General features: G+C 33.1%; 2 protein-coding genes and 1 long non-coding RNA gene across 5 annotated transcripts in view; 2 read left to right on the top strand and 1 right to left on the bottom strand.

Annotated features, from left to right (window-relative positions):
• The window catches only part of LOC127720525 (tRNA pseudouridine synthase-like 1), a 206,835-nt gene that overhangs the window by 90,085 nt on the left and 96,345 nt on the right, over window positions 1–20,405 (bottom strand). The window lies entirely within an intron of this gene.
• Window positions 1–20,405, top strand: part of LOC127720529 (PDZ and LIM domain protein 4-like) — a 197,662-nt gene that overhangs the window by 107,464 nt on the left and 69,793 nt on the right. The window lies entirely within an intron of this gene.
• Window positions 1–20,405, top strand: part of LOC127720532 (uncharacterized) — a 362,531-nt gene that overhangs the window by 300,371 nt on the left and 41,755 nt on the right. The window lies entirely within an intron of this gene.

Raw genomic sequence — 20,405 nt, 5'->3', positions numbered from 1 at the left:
GGGGCAATAACTCCAATAAGATGTCGCTGGATTGTCTCAGACCAAATTTATCATATCTTCATCACAATATAACAAACATTTTGCACTTGTTCTTTAATATATTACATTAAAAATATCGGAGAAAATGCAAAAACAAGCAAAAGACAAAATTCAGAACATGACCTTGACCTTTGACCTTGACCTCATTTTCGAAGTTAGGATCCAAGAACCTTAAATAAAAAGACTAAGTTTATACGGCTTACAATTTATGAGTAACAAAAACATAACGACAAATTTATTTGATAAAGGTAGATAACTCCTATAAAATTTCATCGAATCGCTTCGATCCAAATTAGCCAAAAATTCCTGAGGATGTAACGAACAATTTGTAAAAAGAATTTTGTCGATATCTTTTTTTGTTACGAAGGAGATGCACACAGATGATAAACAGTGAATAGGGAGATAACTCTTACAAAGAAAATGGTTCGGCTTAGCAGGGTGAAATTTAAAAGCGCATAAACTATACGATACAATGAGAAATATCTAAGCGACATATTGCGAAACAAACATTTATCGCAAGAACAAAATTTGGCGGAAGAAAAAAAAATAAAAAAAAAATAATAATAATAATCAGAACAAATACAATAGGTCTTTCCACAGAAAAGTGGAAAGACCTAATAAGTCTCAATCAGAGAAATCTGTTTGACAGTAGTATAATATTTTCAGGGAGAATGGTTGACCAAAAGACATGTATTTTTTAATGTACGTTTGTATATCTTCTGATAGATATTTGACCGTCGTCGGTAATTGTCGTGTTCATATCTTGATATTTTTCGTTGTTTTGAGAATTGGATGTTATGAGCTGTTCTTTGATTGTTTCTGTTTAATTTGATCAAAAACTTTATAGAGTCTGGATGATTTAGAGCTTGAGATTTTATATGCACACCTATTTGTTTTTTAAAAAACTATTTGTCGCCTATTACATGTATTAGATAGCTTTTTGTAATATTGTGAATGGGGTTGTTGTCTGATTGACATATGCCAAACTTAAGTTTCATTTCTACCACGTCCATACAAACAATAATAATGAACAAGCACTACCCAAAATAGAGGTTATAGCTGAGCAGGGAATAACGGTACATCCGAACTGTTCAGCTTGCAATCAAAAGTTTCATGACTACTTTGGCCTTTTATTTAAACAATGACAATAATAAAAAGTAAAATAACAAAAATTCCGAACTCCAAGGAAAATTCAAAACATGAAATGGCAAAAGCAAAGGCCAAAACACATCAAACAGAGAAAACAACTGTCATAGTTCTGACTTGATACAGGAATCTCCTTATGTAACAAATGGTGGAAATAACACAAAAAACTCATGTATCAATTTCAAAGCTAGAAAATGCATTCGTTAGACCTGCACTCTGTCATTCTCAAAATGTCGCTCTCTGCTTTGTATCAAGCACGAAGAGTTCACCCGTATCAACATGGAGACGGTTAAAATATGATATTAGGACTACAAAAATTTATAAACAATACTGTGAGAGTTGAGATCGAACAAAACATGTTTAACCCCGTCGCATTTATGCTTCTGTCCAAAGCCAGGAAAATCTAGCCTTTGGTAGTCTTGTGGTTTTCTTTAAATTCTAGTTTATTTATATGTTACGGAGTTTCGCGGGGCGTCCATGTCGCTGCACTAGTAAACAATATTGTTTAGGGGCCAGCTGAAGAACGCCTCCAGGTGCGGGATTTTCTGATTGCGTTGAAGACCCATTCGTGGCCTTGGGCTGCTTTCTGCTCTTTATTCGGGTTGTTGTCTCTTTGACACATTCCCTGTTCCCATTCTAAATTTTATTGAATCCATTTAAAACGCATTAATGGATAATAATACGCTACATGAACAAATGAGATATGCAAAGAAGAATTATAAGCTTTAAAGTTAAGTATTGTATTTCTTTCTTAAATTAGAGTCAAGTTCGAATTTTTGAGAGATCAACACAAAACAATTGAACTACAAGTACAATCAAAGCCGATTACGAACAGTAACAGCGATGGCGTATCTAAATAAGTGGGCATGGCAAACATAAATGTCGATCAAGAAAAACATAACAGTTACAAATAGTTTTCTTTTTTTTTAAATCATAAAAACGAGACTATTGTTAGATTCTTTGAAAATAATGCCAATCTACAGAATCTTAAAGCACATAAATAGAAATGCAACTAAATAAAAAAATTCGAATAGCCAATATAAAGCCAAATCAGTGAAAATGTTTGCCTGAAACATCAAAATGTCAATTGAAATGTTTTCCATAATTCTCAATTTCAAAGAAAGTTTCACTTTTTTATTTTTTGGCGTCCTAAACATTTCTTTGGAAAACAATCGTTATAATGTACGCGCAAACCGAAATTATGAAAGCCGGGCATCTTTAAATAATTGAAAGATTATATAACCAAAAGGAAACTACATAGAATAGCCAGCACCATTTGTTGTCAACTTTGAATGGATGATTTGAAACCTAATAGCTGTACAACACATGTACAATGAAAATAAAACTATATCTTAGATCGTTCGTGTGAATTGTTCATTGTGTATAGTGAATGGTGTATGGTGGAATTGTGAATGTTTGGTGTTTAATGCTACTTCAGCTTTATTGGCTATTTCGTGGCGGTCAGTTTCTATTGATGGAGAAAGACGAAGTGCCCGCAGAGAACCAACGACCTTTTTCAGGAAAACTTGCAATGCAGTCAATTAAGATGAGAGTCAAATGCACCTGCCACGTGCGGGGTTGGAACGCACAGCATCAGTGGTGACAGGCTAGTGATACAGTAGTTGGACTATTAAGACCACTCGGCCACCGAGACCCAAAATTGTGAATGGTATAAAGTTGTATTATGTAATGTGAAGGTTAACACCATTGAAGGACTGAGAAAAACAGTATACCAACAGTTTGCTACATTTTTTTTTGGATAATACATGTTTTGATAGTTCAACATAAACCGCTGGATGAACCGTCCATTTTCAACGTGTCATTGCCTTATTAAGACATTTCCAGAAAAGGTTATTTTCATCTAGTGTGTGTCTATTTTACGAATGTTGTCATTTGCATCCAAAGACATCATTTTCAGTACACATTGCTGTATTTCTGGTTTACCGACGCGTTCTAAGTTCATAACAATTATTCTTGCTTGTAACCCGATGAAATGCTCAATTCCAACAGTAACCTCGTATTTTGCCCACTCGTCTTTTACGAAGGCTTTTGAAATCACTAAAATTATTTTCTTGCATTTAGAAATAGAATCAATAAAAGCATCAAATGTGTTTGAACCAGGGATAACATTTATATTCCATAAAAGAAGTTTATAGTTTTGTTTACCTTCAAGAAATAGGCGCAAAGGTTTAAATACCCATTTATAGTCGTCACCACAGTAAACTACATATGCATCATATTGATTTTCCTTTTCATTTGACTTCCGGTAAAGTGGACTTGCCATACTGCTAAATAAACAAAAATATTGCAGGTGCAATTTGTACCGATATCAAGCTACTATGAATACAAGTATCACTCAGAATAGAGTGGCAGAAAAAATCAACCACATTGTTATGATACAACTTATTCGTAAATCTTGCAAATGTTTGAAAGTGGCATTTGTAGTTGTTAAATTTCTATCTGATTTGATACACGAATAATAACCGATTCTGTCCAGTTCAATGTTTGTAGTGAATAACCATTCTACAAAATCCAACAAACTGCAACTACAGACAAGAGGGTTTCCCTCTAATAAGACTGTCAAAAATCCATTTGAATTTTTAAAATGCAATTCAAGTGATTCAATTTCTGCCGTTGTCAAGTAAGCTTTATTGTTGTTTCTAATGTCAACCAAACTTCAACGGGTAAAATTATCGAAATTAATAGGAAGACTTGTGAACAAATTTCCTATTAAAGATTGCAAGCTATCTAGTTGACTTTTGAATGTAGAAATTCTGAACCGATCTCTAAATGAATTCTTTGCAAAGTCTATACGTTCTAAATGTGTTAGACCTTGGAGGAAAGCACTGCGATGGTCATTTTGAAGACCAATTCTTAATGAAGAACTTTGCATTGTCAGGTGTTCCAAATGGATAAAAGAATGGAGAATATTGTGATTTAAAATACTGTATTTGGAGTGTGATAGATTCAGTATTTTCACGTTCTGAAATCCGTGAAGATTGTAGTTGCAGTCAAAAAACGTTGTGTATGTTAAATCTACTGTTGTCAGTCGTTTTATGCCTTTCACAGTAATGTTGTTTGGTGATTTGGTATTCATTGGAATAAAGGATGCGTTAATGAATTCAAGAGGAAGATGGAAGTCTAATGGAGATATCGTTTTTGTCGCTAGTGTTGTTAGTGAAAATGCTTTGGTCATCAGTTAGATTGCGATGGTATTATGCAATATAATTGTTTTGTTCCCGAGTATTTTTAATAAATTTTTAATTTAAAAGAAGACACATCTATTCTCTTTATATTCATAAAGAAATTTGAATACTATATGATGAATTCCTGGTGATATGAAAAGTCATTTTTATTTAAGCTTAAATCCTCAAGACAATTCTTGTATCTCATTTTCTGAAAAGCAGATGCCTCTATTATCTTTATATCATTATCTGTCAGTGATAATGATTTTACGCAAATATTATCGATATATGAAAATGAAACAGCTGTTATAATGTATTCGCCATATATTTGAAAATCATTGGTCATGTCCAATTCATCCATTTGTCGATCTTCAAACACGCGCAACGCTGGTAATGTACTGGAGAGTTTAAGAAAATCTTGATTTGCAATACAAAGACTAGAAAGAAATCGTAAAGGTGAAAACAGATCTATTTCTATGGCACGTAATCTGCCTGCTATTTTCAAGTATTATAATGGTTTTCTTTTAAATGCATGAAATGTATAGTTACGTAAAACAGTTATTTCAATCTCACAATGGAAGTACTTCAAATTTTGCATGTCATTTTTCATTTGACGGTTCACCATAACTCACAACATTTGTCAAATTAAACAAATCTGACCATGACTCTCTTGGATATGTTGACAACAAATCCTGTGATAGATAAAGATTATGTAGCTCGTCAAGTGGTAGAAATACGTTTGAAAGAAACATTTTCATTGGGTAATTGAAAAAATTCAATACTTTTAAATTTGTCAAATTTTCGAAAGCTGATTTTTCGATTGAATTAACATTGCAGTTACTTATATCCAGATATTGTAGCTGTGCATATCCAGTAAATGTTGCCTTAATTAGTATGTTTAGATTATTGTTAAATACATATAAATCCGTTGTGTTTGATGGACAATTTATTGGTATGAATGTAAAATTCCTTGAACTACAATCGAATTTAATTTAAAAGAGGATATTTCAACATTTTGCAGAATTCTTTTGTCAATTTTTTCACATATCACTATCAAATAAATGTGAAACTTATATCATCGAAAATATAATATGTAGGGTATTTAAACGTTGTAGCCAGTCATGATTATTTGGATACATGACACGTTAAACACAATATCGACATTAAACTATTTGTTGCAGATGGATTTGGTTTACAACGAGATAATTGAGGATCTAGATGGGATTTTTAGAATACAGAACAATGGACAAAATGTGCAGAGTAAAGGGGGGAAAAGTAACTAAAGAATAGGAAAAAATAGGAAAAAATGATAAAGAATAGAGAATAATGGGTGCAACAATATATAGAATAGAGAATAATGGGGTTTTAACATATGTAGAATAGGGAATAATGGGCAAAAGAAATAAAAAATAGAGTAAAATGGTTGAAAAAAATCAAAGGATCAACATAAAAAGGACCCCTATACAGACCCTCATAATTGTTTAACAAAATATAAGCAGACACGATAGTAGCAAGTTGTCTGCAATATCCATCACGTGTGCAGACACTTTCACGATTAAACTCGGTCGCCGAGTTGTCTAAGTAGTAGGAGCTCTGTAGGATTTTTTTTGATAAACTAGCAGTATACTTAAACTATACATTATTTACGAAGATGAATTTAAGTAAAACTGAAAAAAATATTTTGGCGGAGAAAAAATGTGAATTGGATTGTTAAGGAGAAGTTATTGCCCTGTTGGAATAAAATGTTTATCTGCCACTTTTTCAACATGACTAGATTGCATCATTATTATATATATACACGACTATTTTACATGGCAAATATCCTCTGAACATTGATTTAATATCATGTAAGTCTCTAACAAACAAAATATTATACTACATCTGTTAGAAATGGAAAATCATGCATAGCCTCTGATGATGATGACTGACAGCTTTAATTTGATGAAATATGGTTTATCGTTTCAAGAAATCGACGAAGCAAAACGTGGACCTTGTATATTGATAATAATTTTCTTTATTAAAACCAAAAAAATCCATGTATAGGAACAATAAAGATAACATTCCTGGCTTTCATTTGCCTACAGCCAATTCGGGATTAAAAATTGTTATTTGTTGCGAGTAGGGAGAGAGGTAATGATTTTGACTCCCGGTCCGATGGAAACCGAAAAACTTAACAATTAGGCGGAATTTGTTATTTCATTAGGATCCACTACATTTAGTTTATTTGTGTTTGTAGTCTTTTGTATTGCATTTTATTAATATCTTTATGTGTATATTATACTTATTCATGTATGCATGTATGTTAACTCAAGCTGCCAAAATTAAACTATTTATGGTTATTTCCCTACTTTTTAAAGCCCCGCATTTTGTAAACCCTATAATCGTGGTCAAAACCGTAATCTGCTATATAATATGAAAAGCTTACATCATACACATTATAATGGACAGTTGTTCTAAATTTCAAGTTGTGAGACCACACCTTCGGGCCCCATTATAATAAGCTCTTCATTATTTCAGATAAAAAAAATATAAGATTTGAGTTCTGCTTTGTTAAAAGTTTAAGTTCAGACATATGTAGTCAATACTTGACTTTCATGTATCATTATTAACCAATGACTAAAAATACATTATAAATTGTCCAGTAAATACAATTCCATGTGTCTGAATACTGGTTGTTAATGCATGTCTAATACAAAAAACCAGTTAAAACATAAATTTTATTGGTCTGAATACAGGATTTAAACTTCCGATGCTTGGTTTAAAAAGGTTTCAGAAGATGGATGTGTGTATTACGCGAAATAATAGATTTCAACAAGTTTGATGTTAGAGTTGATGTTATTCATATGCTATACTATTTTTCTTTGAGTATATATAATTATGGACTGTAAAAACGTTGAATAACAAGAAATGTCAACCCTTAAAGATTATTATTCTGAGTGCGCAGTCCGAAGTGGGAGAAATTTATTTGGTTGACAATCTTAGATATGCACCGCTTCGAATGAGCCATATTTGCTTATGTATATCAAAGAGCCGTTTGTACCATTAGAAATACATGTTAAAGAAGCTTTGTACATGTCTAACCGTAGTAACAAATTGTCAAAACACTTACGTCAGAGAATTTTTTTGTGACTTAAGATGCATCATATGTACAACAAAACTCTTTCTGTAAATATTGGTGGCCCTCAAAAGAGCTGTTTGTGGAAGCTATCCTCGGCACCAGATGGATATCAAATACTTGTTTCTTCGTCACTTCAGTACACATACTTCTAACCTGACCGTTGCCATTTTTGTTTATATACGTTAGTGACGTAATTTTTATGGGAGATAAATCGTGTAGAAATCGCGAGGCTCTAAGGTTTATGATCCGTTATTTACCGGTAGTAAAAGGGTAATTCATTGCACATTACTAGTTTTAGGATTATTCCACATTCCTTGCAATAAAATGATAATTAACAAAAATAGTTCATATTGATTATGTATGAGTCTTGCTTCAGTCGTGTTTATCTTCAGTCAGCTTTTGGTGGTTATTTTAAATCATAGGTCAATAAAGGTGTCATAAAATGGGTGTTTTTATTTTAATCCTGTATTATATCCTCGGACAGTCGTATTAGGTCTCGACCAGCTGTATTTGCCCTCGGCTAAGTCTCAAACCGATATAGCTAACCTCGACCCAATAGGACTGTACTTGAACATAATACAGGAATAATATGAAAACACCCATTTAATAACACTATAATATCTAATTCTATTTTTGTCATTCATTTAACATTTCCGTCTATAGGTACTATCTCGTGATTTCTATTGTTTTCTCTGTCATGTGTTTTTTGTTTGTTTGAACCACAACTGTCAAAGATTAAGTATTTCCTACAATTGTTGTGAAATTGTGAAAGTGCATTGTATAAAAAAAATGTAAAGACATATTTCCGCACAAGTTAAAATTTCCTGGTATCAGTTTCACATTGGTTGAGTCGGTGCGATGTAGAGCTTTACATATTGCAATGTTACTCTCTAGATGTCTTCTAGTTATTTGTGTCGTGTAATTGCTGTCTCGTTGTTATATACCCGACTATGATTTAATAGCTTATCATTCAAGTAATTAGTCACAGACTAAAAAGACTGTAATATTGTATTATACTATAGAGTTCCTTTGTGGATATCGGTTGTCGTTCGTTACATTTAAGGCAATTTAAAGATATATGAGCTAGTAAAAAAATAAACATTCTTCATAATAAATAAATATATATTTTGAATTTGTACAAGACTATGCCCCACAATAAACAGCAGTTACATTAAGAATCTTTGTCTGTTTTACATCTTATATAAAAATGAGCGTAATCATGCAACTTTATATGTTTATTCTCTGATCTTTCAAAGCAAACAGTTCACTATTTTTGTCTATTATTATACAGACAAACATAATTTTTAATAACCCATCTGGCCTCGAGCAATAGTTGGTATCTCAGGGACAACAAACTTGCTATTACATGTACCCTCCTAACAAGTCAATAAGTGTATAACATTACACCGTTTTTTTTTGGCCTCATAGTTTCTAAAGATCCTTGTTTTTAAATGAAAGTTAAGGAAAAGTAAAATAAATTAGCATATCATAGAGTCTTTCTTGCTCATATAAAAAGAAAACAATAATAATGCCAATATTACTATTTCTCAAACAGTTTTTCTTTACTTTATAGTCAGGTGATCACAAACGTATGTATATGATTTTGTAAAAAAAAAATTAAATACAAATGCATTTAAACATTTCATATTAAGCCAGGGATGTCATATCACATGAAATATTACTCATTATCTTTGTTAGCATTATGCTTTCCAGAAATGACATGATCAGTACTAGTTTCTTTTTTCGTTTTTTTTAAAGATAGAAATAGACGACGCAATCGTGATAAATATAGACGACGTAATGTTACTTTTTTTAGTGATAAAAGAATCTTTAATGGGAACTAACTTCAATATTTTTTATCTGTAAAGTTGAATGGGACTGGAATAAAAGGCGAAAATTTTCACAAAAGTCTAGATTTTTCAATAAATCTGAAATGAATGCCCTTGCTTGCTGTTTAACACCCATTATTTTGATTTTATACCTATCTTAAACGAAGCAGGGTACACACTGCTTATCTTATGTTTTCTCATATTTAGATTTCCGCCTTAAAAAAAAAAGGAATGTTGTATATGTTCTTGTTTTTGTGTATATGTCCTTTTGATTGAGTTAAGCCATTTCAATTGATATTTTATTGTGTTTCTTTTTATGTTGCTATGTTACACCACTGTCTCAGGTTAGGGTGAATGTTGGCGCCTGTTAAAACGTTTAAACCCTCTGCATTTTTATGCACCTGTCCTAAGTCAGGAGCCTTTGTTCAGTGGTTGTCGTATGTAGGTGTGGTTCATAGATGTTTCTCGTTTCTTGTTTTTTATATAGATTAGAACGTTGGTTTGCCTGTTTGAATTGTTTAACACTAGTCATTTTGGGGCCCTTTATAGCTTGCTGTTCGGTGAGAGCCAAGGCTCCGTGTTGAAGGCCGTACTTTGACCTATAATTGTTTACTTTTTACACAGTGTGACTTGGATGGTTAGTTGTCTCATTGGCACTCATACCACATCTTATTTATACTAAGTGCGATGTGTTTGTAGTCGACAACAAATTCCGAACAAGACAAACATTACAATGGATCATTAAAATCGGACTTTGTCTGCTGTTTTGTCGTAAAAGTACTGTCGACAATTACTCTGTAGAATATTGGTTTTCGCTATATATAAATCTTAATTGGTTGGTTTGGAGGAAAAGCTACTTGCTTTTTGTGTCAGGAAGAAATGGTTTGCCAACATTTTACTGTAGTAGATATAACGTCGGTAACATCAGAATCCCACAGAGTCTCTTTAAGTAGTTAAACTACTGTATCACTAGCCTGTCAACACTGTGGTTGTGCGTTCGAACTCTGCACTTGGCAGTTGCGCTCGACTACAATCTTAATTGACATGTATTGTAAGTTTTCATGCCGAAGGTCGGAGGTTCTATCCGGGCACTCCGGCTTCCTCCCCCAATCAAAGCTAACAACCACAAAATAGCATATAGTGCAGAAGCTGCGTTATACACCAATCAGTCAATCAATCAATCAGTCAATTAATCGTTTACACATTACAACTAAAATTAGCATGCTGAAATAATTTGGTTCGATACAAGCTAAGAAAATAAGGATGAAAAATTCCAAATATAAATATGTGTATTAGACAGTAAAAGAGAGACCAATCACAAAATTACCTAGCCGATTTGATGGTTTAAAAGTTAAAGACGGACGAACGATTGGCGGATTGAGAACTTATTGAACTTATTCATCATCTCTGTAAATTGGGTATAACTAAGGTTCTAAATCTATCACCGATGGAGAAACTTAGGCTACCGTCTTTCCATTTGTCAAATTATTATATCTGTCTAAACAGCATACAAATATTAAGTGTTGACAACAAAATGTAATGCACAAAATGTGAAATATTGCTGAAATTCATATCATGTAGAAATAAAGCATTTTTATTTTGAACCTAAACAATTCTTACCCATAGTTTATACCCTATAGAATCTTCAACCACATGTACCCTATAAAATACCCACATGAATGTACGCTATAGAATCCTCAAACATAAATACTCTGTAAAATCACCACACGTATATACGCTATAGAATCCTCAAACATATATACCCTATAAAATACCCACACGTATATACGCTATAGAATCCTCAAACATATATACCCTATGAAATACCCACACGTATATGCGCTATAGAATCCTCACACATAAATACGCTATAACATTCCCACATGTACAGTATATACGCTATAGAATCCTCAAACATATATACCCTATAAAATACTCACACATATATACGTCTTTACCCAAACAGAATCTTACGTAGCTATATCTTATAGAATCCTTACATATATTTACCCTTTAGAATCATCAAACATCTAGTCTTATAGAGTCCTCAGTCTTCTAAACCCTATTAGATTATAACATACAATGTATCTTTATGCTGTCTATCGAAAAAAACCATACCAATTCTATACCCTATGTAATCCACATACATCAATACCTAATAGATTGATTGATTTTTGGTTGCTTTTCGTCCAGTGGCAAAAATTTCATGCATGTTCAGGACGAGAACAAATTAATAATAAATACAATAGATACAATAGATAGTCCTGTGGTAGAGGCCGTCCGGGATGATGGTCTGGGAAATTTGGACTGCCACGGGAAAATGAGGGTAATACTATATTGGATAGGGACAGAAATTTAGCCTTGCAACAGGCCACCTACGGACCCCTCAAAGAGTTATTGCAAGGGTTCTTAACGTGCAAAGAGCTTGGTACTCTCTTTACACGAGGCATTGTATTCAACGCCCCCATTCTAACCGGACGTGGCTAAGAACATGTACATTGCGCATAGCCAAACGGATAACCCACATCGGCTAGCGTTTTACTGCCAGTTGGAGAAAGACCAATGGTAATCATATTCCTATTCCCCAGTCCCTCTTGGGGGCTATACCTAATAGAATCATCATACCTCTATATCTAGTAGAATCCTTACACCTCTATACTTTATAGAATCATCACACATTTATACCAAATAGAATTATCATACCTTTATACCCAATAGCATTATCATGCCTTTATACCTAAGAGGATCATCATACATGTATACTACTCCAAGGGTGACTGGGCAATAGTTATATGGTAACTTTGGTCTTTTTTTCAACCGGCAATAAAACTCTTGTCTAAGTCAGGCGGTCGTTTTACTGTACGGGATGTACAAATACTAGTACGCAGCCACGTCCGGTCTAAATGGGAACGTTAAATCCGATGCCTCCTGTCAAGAGAATGCTACAATCTCTGCACGTTAAAAACCCTTACAACAATTATTTAGGGGTCCGTAGGTGGCCTGTTGCAAGGTAATATTTCTGGTTCTACCCAATATATCATCATATTCCAGTGGCAGTCCAAATTTCCCCCGACTATTAGAAATTTTGCCTTGTAACATGCCACCCTTCAAAGAGTTGTTAAAAGGGTTTTCAACATGCAATGAGCGTTGATATTCTTTTGACAGGGGTCATCGGATTTAACTTCCGTATTCCGAATGGACGTGGCGGCGTACTAGTACATCCCGCACAACCAAACGGACGCCCCACTTCTGCAAGGGTTTTATTGCCGGTTGGAGGAAGACCATAAGTGACCATATTTCTATCCCCAGTCACCCTTAAGGGCAACAACTTTTCCAAATAGAATCATTATCATCACCACATCTTCGTTATTAAGGGTTGGTGAGGGAAAAGGTTTGAATAGGTTTTATAGATTGTATTTCGACACTGCCGACAATTCATTATGTACATAGGGCCTACAGTTAATTTTCGACGTATCGGAAAATAGCAGACAAACGTTGCCTTAATGGAACCATTTTCTTAACAGTAAGTATGTTTTTGGTTTTCTGCAGTTGAACACTTGGTTACGGTAACCAATCACTTGTGATTATGTGTGTGATTAAGGTTCTTGTGTGAAGTAGAAGAAAGAAACATTTTCTTTTCTTTGTGTTTAAAAATTATTTAGGTGCACACGTTCCACACAAAGCTCGAACGTTGTATTATTTGTTTCATATTTGATAAAATTAAGAATGGAAACGGAGAATGTTCCAAAGAGACAACAATCCGACCAAAGAGCAGAAAACAGCCCAAGGCCACCAATGGGTCTTTAACACAGTGAGAAAATCTTGCACCCGGAGTCGGGCTTCAGCTAATTAAGTCTGAAATCAAAACCAATAAGACGAATGCAGAAATTAGTGTAAAAGAGACTTTTGATCTTGTTGCACAATGTTCATGTTGTCGAATATTGTTTGCCTTTTTTCTTCGTTTTTCTTCATTTTGACCTGGTCTTGTCTGTTTCCCTCGGTTTTAGTTTGTAACCTGGATTTGTTTTCGCTTAATCGATTTATGACTATTGAACAGCGGTAAACAACTGTTGCCTTTATTTTGTATAGACTTATTATTTTTCATTACCTATTGGTATCTTGTCTTTCCGTTTTCTTGTCACTAGTACATGATTTATGCTAAGCTTTTAAGTAATTGATGTATACTACACATGTAACAGGTGAGGGAACAGGGTTCAAACTGGAGTATCTCCCTTGTACCAGGATAGCAATGTCAGTTAAAAGTAACTAAAGCTAACTAACTTTAAGTTACTACTGAGAAATGGGAAAATGACGATTGAAAGGTTCAAATTATCTCCATTTTCATCGATTCTGTGTTTGGGTCTTCCATCTGTGTCAATATTAAGGAAAATATCAAGATTTGAAGCAGACCTTCTTGTTTCGGTAGTTTAGTTTAAGGATACTTTATTGTTCAAAAGAACAAATGCAATTGGAATATACAAAACTTTTAAAACTGTTAACATTTAGTCATTTTTGGTTCATCTAACTTTTCATTAATACTGGTATATTTTTTTTTTAGTTTGTTTTTCCAAATTATTTACTTTTTCTCTGTCGTTTATTTTCTGGCGGATGTTCTATTCGAGGGTATTAAAAATTTATGAAGCCTGTTGTGTTTCTTTTTCTTTTTCTTTTTCTTTTCGCCGCTATTTCGAATCATACCTAACGGTCACATCTTTTTACTTCCCTTGTAGTTTTACACTCCAATGCTATATTAAGAAATGTGTAAGTAAATTAGTAGCAGCATCAGAAATAAAATATTAAATTAGTTTCTACTATTTTGTGTTTCGTTAGATCATAATTACCTTTTTTATAATCCCATATCAATCTATTACAAGTTCGTCTTTTACTAAAACCACCATCAATTGTGACGTATGTCCCATCACGCTCACTAATACCTCTTTATCTAAAACCGTCATTGAATTTTATTTAGGGGCCAGCTGAGGACCACCTCCGGGTGCGGGATTTTTTCGCTGCATTGAAGACCCATTAGTGGCCTTCGGCTGTTGTCTGCTCTTTGGTCGGGTTGTTGTCTCTTTGACATATTCCCCATTTCCATTCTCAATTTTATTGAATTAGTGACTAATACAGAATCGAGTAAAGACGCGCTACCTGCTCGTGTCTCAAAATGAGTAGTTTTGTCAGTAACATGAGTAATGTTAACAAGGCTATTAATGAAAATAAAATCTCTTATATTTGATAGTAGATCTGACATAAAATTTTCGTTCAGTTCAACTTAGCAAATTATGCAATTAATTTCATTCAGGGCGTTCTTGATACTTGATCAAAAATTCTGCCAGAAATAAACTGAAGATTGCCCTTTCGACCTTTAACTGACATTGATCAATATCGATTGGAACTTGGTTTTTAACTCAAACCACATACTCTCAATCTGAAAATGATGAGCACGAATTATGCGAATATAACTTTTAAAATACATAAAAATGTCATGAGAATTTCTATCTTTACACTGGTATTTCAAATACGGATATACATACATCAGAATCTGTATTATTGGAGGCTAAATGTGTCTCTGTCAAAAATACGACATCGTAATCTTCAATAATATCGCCAATATAATTCAGTTTATTTCTAAAACTTCTATATTACCATGGAAAATGACAATATTTTCATAGATATTTCTGGTGTGCGTTTATCAACCGGGTTCGGTTCGATACCACATTTAAGTTACAATCACAATAGCAAAATTAAAATAAATTTATATTAACACAAGATCTGTATGAATTGAAAATACCTAGTTAAAAGTCTTGAAACATCCATAAATAAAACTGCAAGTGGTTCGTTCACTGGGAACGAAACAACTGTTTTTTCTCAAACAACCAAACTTATCTTGTGATTATTATGAACAGTCTTATTGTGATTATATACGCTACGATGTAATTACCCAGTGTCCAATACAAGACAATAGATAACAATCAGAAAATAAGACTGCTTTGTAAAACATGATGCAAAATTTAATCTTCATGTCACATGTTTTAAATAGCAAAACATAAAATAAAAACAAACTCAGACACTGACACGTGCTACTAAACATTTATATTGAGGAAAACAATGTTAGTCCTAGTTTCAATAATAAATTGAAAACAAGTCTAATTATACATTTTCATATAATAACATTTGATAAAACAATTTCAGAAATGAGTTATTCATACCGAATTTAAGTCAAAAGATATAAGACTATGATGGAAACGCAAATTAAAGAGAAACATACACAAAACTGTCATTGTTTATAACCTTACAAAACACAGACACAATCTAAATCAGATGCACATACTAAACACTTTGCGTGAAAAAGGGAAGATAAATTCGTTTTGGACACATGATGGGTCCATATTAGTTAAACAATCTGAGAACTTTCGTCGTAAAATGGTAATTTCAAGGTAGGACATGTATAGACTTGGTGGGGAAATTCTCAAATGGATGACCAGAATGAGGATTAGTTTTGGTAGAATCCTTACTTTCAATTTAACTGATATACATGGGATGTAAGCAATCACTGATTATGATATGTGGGCTATTGACTGACATGACATCATCAACTACTGGAAGTGATTTTAAAAAACCTTTACACGATGTTTTTTTTTATCAATTTGTTTTGGAAAATGTTTTGTATGAATTCTTTCAAGGTTTTTTATTTCCAATTAAAGGCCCCTGAAGGGACATAATGAACATAATTAACAATACATTCTCAATCATAACACATAAACATTTACTAGTGAAAAAGAATCAAATTAAATTTCACAGAAAGTGGCATCTTTTAAAATTGGAAATTAATTATCTAGATTTTCTAAGCGGCGCCAAAAGTTAAGCATTGCATTGGCAACTGAAAAATATGTGGGAAATCTGCCAAGCTCAGAAAAGGAGGCAAAAGTGGAACTTGTTTTCCCACAACCCAAAAACATTTACAGAATTTTACATGCAAAGCTTCACATTTAAGTCTAATGTTAATTTCATCTAACGACAATTCATTTTTTTTTTAAATCTTGTCGTAAAGGGATTAAAGTCACTGTAAATTTCATAACTATGTAATAATGTCAACAAAAATGTGTGATCAAATACATGTAGTAAAATTTTGGGTGAAGGACAATGAGAAAAAAATGCCTTACACAGTTTAGAATAAGCTTTTAGACCCTTCTGATACAGTTCCTTTTGAGCATAGGAGAAAGATCCAGATGAACTAAAAGTAATGCCAAGATATTTACATGTTGCTACACATTTAACAGCTTTTCCATGGTTTTTGAAATTATATTTGAGATGTCTTCCTGCTTTATTGAATATAAGTAATTTTGTTTTTTATATAGTTAAAGTAAGACGCCATTCTTTGCAAATTTTGCCTAAAATCATCGGGTCAGATGTTTGTTTCAGTAGAAAAGGAAGGTCATTAATAAACATTTTGCACAAGTTAGGACTTAGATTGTCCCTTTGCTTAACTTCTTATTTACTTTTAAACAGTTCAGTGCGCGCAGTGCTACTTGTTTTATACAAGATTTAGTTACAGATAACATGTGCCTAACAACATTAGACAAATTTGTATTAACCTCTATTTCTAGAAGTTTGAAAAACAAATAGGCCAGTAGGGTGCACAATAAGTATTTATTACAAAATTGACTATCTGTTGAAATATCGATCCACCAAACTCAACGAACATGTTGTCTATCTAAAAGTCCAGCATTTTGATGATGTCGTTATCGGTACAATAGTTTTTGGAATCAGGTTGGTACATTACAAAGGAAGATTATGCATGACATCAAACAAGAAATTCGTAGAAAAATCTTTGTTGGATGAGACGATATATTCGATCTTTTAATTGATCATGGGGAATATTAGTGCAAAACGTAGAAAAATATGTTTTATATGACTGCAAAATTGTAAAAATTGTGATTAAAGATTTTAAGAATTTTAGGAATCCACATCTGATTGACATCATTGGTTGAATACTGCTCATCACAATATTTCAAAAGTCCATCGTTTACTATAAAAAGATTGATGGTTGGAACGTTAGAAAATGTTTTGTAGAACATCCTGACCACCTCGTTATATATCATTATTTATAATAATTATTGTTAATTTGTGGCATCCTAGATACTCAGCCTTAACGGCAAAACATTGTTTTCTTATAAATGCACTGTGAGATACCATATCTATTCGTCATGACAGAATTGTCATTAGCAATTTAATTTCAAAATGCAAAATAATAATCTGAGTGATTTCAAATGAGCTTGTTAACAATGAATAGGCAAACTATAACAAACTATAACAATGAATGGGTAAACTTATCTATCCTTTAAATAAGCTTATTCTAAAAGGTTACCAATTCAACACTAAAATTAGATCTTTGAAAATTGTTTTTATGTATTAATATTGATTTTGTTATCAGTAAATCAAAATCGAACTAAATATTATTATATATACATGATTATGCACATTCATCGCTCTACACTCTGGCGATACCTGTATCTCGGCATTGCACAAGGTCGTGTTTTTCTCTGACTGTTAATGACGTCTTTAACTAAATCCATTGGATGTTGGATGTGTACTGGTTGATATTTTAGCCTTATTTGCATGATTTTGTTTATTAGTTGTTATTGGCTTTGAACTAGCTGTTAGTAACTGCGGGTAATCTCAGATCTGTACTTAGTGTCTATTTGTTGTTGGGATGTATAATTACCCTGCCACGTCCACTCTGTGCTTTTGTTAGATGTATTTCTGCTTTGTATCCATCTGATGAGTTAAGCCCTTTTCGACTGATTTGTATAGTGTGTTCTTATGTTGTACTGTTACACCACTGTCCCAGGTTAGAATGAGGGCTGGCGCCTTCAAACTAGTTTAACTCTGCCACATTCTCTATGTGCCTGTACCAAGTCAGGAGTCTGTAATTTAGTGGTTGTCGTCTATTGCTATTTGTTATATTTGTTTTTCGTCTATTGTTTTGTATAGTTTTTTCTTGCCTTATGCCATTGCACCATTGTCCCAGGTTAAGGGAAGGGTTTGATGCCAGCAAACTAGTTAAACCCCGCCACATTCTGTATGTATCTGTCCCAAGTCAGGAGCCTGTAATGCAGTGGTTGTCGTTTGTTGCTGTAAATCATATTTGTTTTTCGTTCATTATTTTGTACATAAATCAGATCGTTAATTTTCTCGTTTGAGTTGTTTTGCAGTTGTCATTTCGCGGGGCCTTTTATAACTGACTATGCGGTATGGGTTTTACTCATTGTTGAAGGCCGTACGGTGACCTGTAGTTGTTAATTTCTGTGTCGTTTGGTCTCTTGTGGAGAGTTGTCTCATTGGCAACCATACCAGATCTTCTTATTTTTATATAAAGCTACTATTGGAATTGAGCATTTTATTGGGTTACAAGCAATAATAATTGTTATAAACTTGGAACGTATAATCAAAACAGAAATACTGCAATGTGTACTGCAAATGATGTCACTGGATGCCAATGACCACATCCACAAAACAGACACATTAAATGAAAATAACATTTTCTGGAAATGTCTGGATAAAGCCATGAAACGTTTAAAAGGAAATTAATGTCATTTATAGATGATAAATGATTTAATTATGAAATCACACAATCTTCAACATTAAACTTGTACATTGAATATGTCGGGATACCTCAATAAGCATGATGAGTGAGCACTCCAATGGAACAAATAAGAAAAAATCATCAATATGATTCATTTATTATCTTTTTGTTTCATGTAGAACGCCAACACCTCAACAAAATAACTGTTAAAGCAATTTAAAAACATTTCTTACATCATGGCGAGTTTAAATATTATAGTGATTTGAAGTGGTTATTTATCAATGACTCAACATGGAAAGGTTAATAGGAAGTACACACAATATTGGACAACAGATAATAATGACTATCAACAATTGAACCCTTCGCAAAAAATACCAACAAAAATCAATAACAGAATATTGTAATTGTGTTACGTTGTGTTTGTTTTTCTTATTTGGATCTGTTTCCGGAGTACCTGAGATCACCCTCGTTTTTTAGTTGTGTTTGAGTTGCTTAGTAAAATGTTTTTATGTTGGGTTTAATTGACTGTTGTTTGTCTTTTGGTCGTTTATTTTGCCATGACATATTCAGTTCGTTTTGGACTTATGTGTTTGACTATCTATTTGGTATCCTCCACCTTTCTTGAATTTTATATTTTGTAATGCCAAAAAAAAAAGATGTGGTATGACTACCAATGAGACAAATGGTTTGAATTGGTTTGTATTTATTTGTCATGTCGTAACCTTTCAAAGCTTTCCCTGCCGTATGGGTATTGTTCATTGACTATGTCCGTATGGTAACCGATATGTGCTAAGTGTTACGTCATTCGGTCTCTAGTAGAAAGTTATCTCATTGACAAACATACCACATAGTCTTATTTGTATAGCTTATGTCTTATTTGTATAGCTTATGTCTTATTTGTATAGCTCATGTTTTTTTTCTGTATATGAAAGAAATCTTCATGTTTTCATAATGTGTTTGTCTCTTAGTATTTCCCCAAAATTGTCTAGCCTAGAGACGATCATCACAAGTTTAAATTTGGTATAGACACGGGTGAATTGTACTCCCTCATGCAAAGCTCTATTTCTGTGTCCGGATTTAGCTATACCTTTTTGTCCTTTTTTGGTTTATAGCTTTTCATCTTTTTTATAAGCTTTGGTTTTTCAAATATTTTAGCCTCTAGCATCACTGAAGAGACATTGATTGTCGAAATGCACATCTGGTGCAGACAAATTTATGTTCTTAAGACTATTTTTTTAGATCTAATTTGTTTTCAGTTCCTACCTCATTGACGAATGTCATTAATCTTTTATTCATATAAAGTGTCGTGTTGCTGCATGCAAAGACTTAATAGGACTAACTGTATCAATTGGCAAAATTGAAGCAATCGATCCTAATTTCACATATATCACATATATCATCATGAGTTGTTTGGCCGCCAAGTTATATCTGGTCCAAGGATGATCAAGGATATGTTTCAATTGTCGTAGAGAAAATTCCTTCCTCTTTTCTTTGGTCGTGAA

This window comes from Mytilus californianus, unplaced genomic scaffold (genome assembly GCF_021869535.1).
Source record: "Mytilus californianus isolate M0D057914Y unplaced genomic scaffold, xbMytCali1.0.p SCAF_11, whole genome shotgun sequence".
Taxonomy (NCBI): Eukaryota; Metazoa; Mollusca; class Bivalvia; order Mytilida; family Mytilidae; genus Mytilus; species Mytilus californianus.
This window is presented reverse-complemented; position numbering and strand designations above follow the sequence as displayed.